The sequence below is a fragment of the Dendropsophus ebraccatus genome, chromosome 3 (assembly GCF_027789765.1).
Source record: "Dendropsophus ebraccatus isolate aDenEbr1 chromosome 3, aDenEbr1.pat, whole genome shotgun sequence".
NCBI classification, from domain to species: Eukaryota; Metazoa; Chordata; class Amphibia; order Anura; family Hylidae; genus Dendropsophus; species Dendropsophus ebraccatus.
Window position 1 is genome coordinate 46,878,656 of NC_091456.1, and position 4,673 is coordinate 46,883,328.

Here is a 4,673-nt window from a genome sequence, read left to right on the forward strand (position 1 = left end):
GCTCCCCCTGTGTCCACATGTCCAGCTCCCCCCGTGTCCACATGTCCAGCTCCCCCCGTGTCCACCTCCCCCTGTGTCCACATGTCCAGCTCTAGTCTATTCCTAAAGATACAGACTGCCTGTGCAGTCTGTATCTTATGCTTTTACCTATAGCTGTATAGCGGAGCAGTAAGGGCGGGGGCGGCCATCTTGATGACGTCAGTGGTGCGTTCCAGCGCTGGAACGCAAGGGACGTCATCAACATGGCGCCCGGCTTTACTGCACCGCTACAGAGGACTGGGTAAAGTATAAGATACAGACTGCACAGGCAGTCTGTATCTTCAGAAATAAACTTCATGAAGATACAGACTGCCTTTGCAGTCTGTATCTTATACTTTACCCAGTCCTCTGTAGCGGTGCAGTAAAGCCGGGCGCCATCTTGATGACGTCCCTTGCGTTCCAGCGTTGGAACGCACCACTGTGACGTCATCAAGATGGCCGCCCCCGGCCGTACTTCTCCGCTATACAGGATTAGGTAAAAGCATAAGATACAGACTGCACAGGCAGTCTGTATCTTCAGGAATAGACTTAGGGAGCAAAAATTCAATAGCGATCTGAGTGGGCCCCTGCCAGAGTGGGCCCGGGGGCGGCCGCCCCCCCTGCCCCCCATCAAATTTCGCTACTGATAAGGGCATGTATATTTCCCAGTGATATGCTATCACTTTTTGTAATAGTCAGGGTTGTGAAGAAGCACGCTGTCGAGTGAAACAGCTGTTGCCTGTTCAGTGTCTGCATCAGATGACCTGTTTGTTTGCTGTATAAAGTACACTTCTGCTGCAATTGGCCAGTGCTTCGCCTTCCTTTCTTATGTTGGATGCCTAGAGAACTGCCTTCTATTCTCAGCCTGTGAATGCCCTCCAGCAGCGGCGATCACATCGTGCTCCGTGTTACATGGTCCGGTAGTGGAGAGGAGTGGTGTGGGGGTGTTTATCTTTATGCAGTCATTTGACTTTTTGAAATACATTTTTGTATTTTGTTCTTGTGAAAAAATAAAATAAAGGGGTACTCCAGCACTTAAAAACTTTTTTTATATGTTGCTGCCCTTCTATAAAACATAGTAAACATCTTATCCTTACCTCACCACGCTTCCCAGTGTCTGGCATCTTTGGGTCCCCTACTGAACGCTGCTACTGCCAATTCTGGAATGAACTTGGTAATGACAGCCTATTCAGCCTCAGTCACTGATTGGCTAAGCAGGCCATCACTGCTGGGACGTGTTTCTCTCATAGGTGGCATCAGCAGCCTTCAGCAGGTGACTCGTAGATGCTGCAGGAGGACACTGGGGGAGTGTGGTGAGGTAAGAATAAAGTGTGTATTATGTTTTCTAGAAAGGCAGCAATATATAAAAAGTTTTTAAGTGCCTGAGTACCCTTTAAAAAATGTTCAACATATACCAGACAGCTCTTGGGTCTCTGTGTCCTCCAATCCCAGGGCTGAATTTCAGTCCCAGTTTGGCCCTCCATTCCAGTGTAAATGTGTGTGTGAGTGGTGTATGCCCTGCAATGACACTGATCCCGGCTCGGCAATCGTTTATTATGGGCTCCAGTAGCCCATAGTAATCGAGTACTACATTGATCTCTAATAAAGATCAGTGCAGTTGTAATAATAGTCTCAAAGGGGGACTTCAAGTTACAGTAAAAAAACAAAAAGGGTTTTCATTAATAAAAAAAAATTCCAATTCATAATAAAAGTTACAATTAACCCCCTTTCCTATTTTGAAAAATAAATAATTGAATAAAAAAAAAACAAAAAAAACGTATTTGCTATAGCCAAGTGGGAAATCACCCAAACTATTAAATTATCGCATTCCTGATCTCGCATGGTAAACGGTAAAAGTGAAAAGAAAAGGTCACATACGCAAGCAAGCTACCAATTGAAAGTACAGATCATGGCACAAAAAAAATGACACCTCAAATAGCCCCATAGACCAAAAATAAAAGCGTTATAAAAGGGTATTAATAGAACCCATTACATTTTGTTAAGGTTTTAATTGTTTTAAAGTGGTTAAATTAAATAAGTTATTAAATTTTTAAATTTCAACATGTCATTACAAACTACAATTAATGTTGCTAAAAAAATAAGGGCTTATGTGTTTCTGTAGATAAAATGAAAGTTTTTTAAACAATAGGAGGAAAGAACAAAAGTGCAAAAATGAAGGGATTAAGGGCATGTGCACACTACAGAATCCCGGCGGATCACCCGCCGCAGATTCTGTAGCTCACCCTCGCTAGCGGATGCAAGCATCTCTGACAGTCCCATAGGCTTCATTCTATGGTTTTCCATATTCCACCGTCCGTCTGAAGAATGAGCAGGTTCCTCCTTCGGGCGGACGCGGAATCTGAAAAACCATAGAATGGCACTGCAATACCAGGTCAATGCCTGGAGAGGACAGAGAAAACACTTTTCCATCTCCCTGTTCTAAAAATCAATTCAATATATGGTCCCCAGATATCGGACATATCAGGTATTAAACTTAAAGGGGTATTCCAGGGAAAATCAATAATTTAGCAAAGGAAAGGGTTAACCAAGGTTAACACTTTCCTAATATACTTACCTGTTGTTTTTTGGCCCCCCAAGGAGATCTCCGGTCCGGTCACGTGATCTTGCAGCTTGTGGCTCGGATCCTCTTCTCCTTCCGGTTCGGTGACGTCACCACCCGGCCGGCGCCGCTCTCCGTCTCATTAGCAGCAGAGCACTGAACCCTGACTGGCTTGGTAGCGTGCAGCCAATCAGGGCTCAGTGCTCCGCATCCCCACACGCTTCAGAGTGGGGGTCCCCTGAGGCTGCAGTAAATTATCAGGGGTCGTCGGGCTCAGTGCCGGTCACCAGTTACATGGGCCGGCACTGCACTACAGCAGGTGATCACTCCGCAACCCCCCCCCCACCTTGTCAGCTATGCCGACCGAGTCCCGGGAGGGGATGCGGCGGGCGGCATTACTTCATTCATAGCTACCAGACACCCGGCTGCCTGCCGCATCCCTTCCCCCCAGGGACTCAGGGTCGGCATCGGTGGGGAAGTAATGTGTATTTTCTGCTGATCCCCCCCGGCCCCCCCTCCCTGTGTCCCTGTCAGAGATCACTCACCCCCACCCCCGGAGCGTGCTGCTGGCCCCAATCTCGGCACTGGTCTGAAGCACTTGTACTCAGCTGACAGGCGCTGTGTACGGAGCGAGAAATCTCTCCTGCCTCACTCACACAGAGCCTGTCAGCTGAGTACAGGTGCCTGAGACCAGTGCAGAGATCGGGGCCAGCAGCACGCTTCGGGGGTGGGGGTGAGTGATCTCTGACAGGGACACAGGGAGGGGGGGCCGGGGGGGATCAGCAGCAAATACACATTACTTTGCAGGACTTCCCCCCCCCCCCCCGCCCCCCCTCCCTGTGTCCCTGTCAGAGATCGCTCACCCCCGGAGCGTGCTGCTGGCCCCGATCTCTGCACTGGTCTCAGGCACCTGTACTCAGCTGACGGGCTCTGTGTGAGTGAGGCAGGAGAGATTTCTTGCTCCGTACACAGCGCCTGTCAGCTGAGTACAAGTGCTTCAGCCCAGTGCAGAGATTGGGGCCAGCAGCACGCTCCGGGGGTGGGGGTGAGTGATCTCTGACAGGGACACAGGGAGGGGGGACCGGGGGGGATCAGCAGCCGATACACATTACTTCCCCACCGATGCTGACCCTGAGTCCCTGGGGGGAGGGGATGCGGCGGGCAGCCGGGTGTCTGGTAGCTATGAATGAAGTAATGCCGCCCGCCGCATCCCCTCCCGGGACTCGGTCGGCATCGCTGACAAGGTGGGGGGGGGGTTGCGGAGTGATCACCTGCTGTAGTGCAGTGCCGGCCCATGTAACTGGTGACCGGCACTGAGCCCGACGACCCCTGATAATTTACTGCAGCCTCAGGGGACCCCCACTCTGAAGCGTGGTGGGGATGCAGAGCACTGAACCCTGATTGGCTGCACGCTACCAAGCCAGTCAGGGTTCAGTGCTCTGCTGCTAATGAGACGGAGAGCGGCGCCGGCCGGGTGGTGACGTCACCGAACCGGAAGGAGAAGAGGATCCGAGCCACAAGCTGCAAGATCACGTGACCGGACCGGAGATCTCCTTGGGGGGCCAAAAAACAACAGGTAAGTATATTAGGAAAGTGTTAACCTTGGTTAACCCTTTCCTTTGCTAAATTATTGATTTTCCCTGGAATACCCCTTTAAAAGAACAGATACTACACATGATCTTAGCCTAAAGGCCAAGAAGGGATGTCTTGGTGCAAAATTATCAAAAATGTTAGCACAATTGCTAAAAAAATTTTTCTGGTGAAAGCATTTTTAAACTCCCCCCAATGAGTTTCATGGCACACAGTGTAGATGCTACAAATAAAACACAGGGCATAGGTGACTTTATCCAATTGTCCATTGGATATATATATATATATATATATATATATATATATATATATATATATATATATATATCCTTTAATTCTGGGAGTAATTAAGGATAATACAGCACCATCACGTGCCAGGATGACAGGAGAGATATAAAAATGTCACATAATGATAAACATAAGGCAGGAGAACGTTTTTCGAGGATTCTTGTAACCAGACTAACTATACAGACAAGGGAACAATACAAGTATGATATGCAACTTG

General features: G+C 48.7%; 1 pseudogene; it reads right to left on the reverse strand.

Moving 5' to 3' along the window:
• Positions 1 to 4,080: 4,080 nt before the first annotated feature.
• Positions 4,081 to 4,282, reverse strand: LOC138787692 (U2 spliceosomal RNA; annotated as a pseudogene).
• Positions 4,283 to 4,673: the final 391 nt, after the last annotated feature.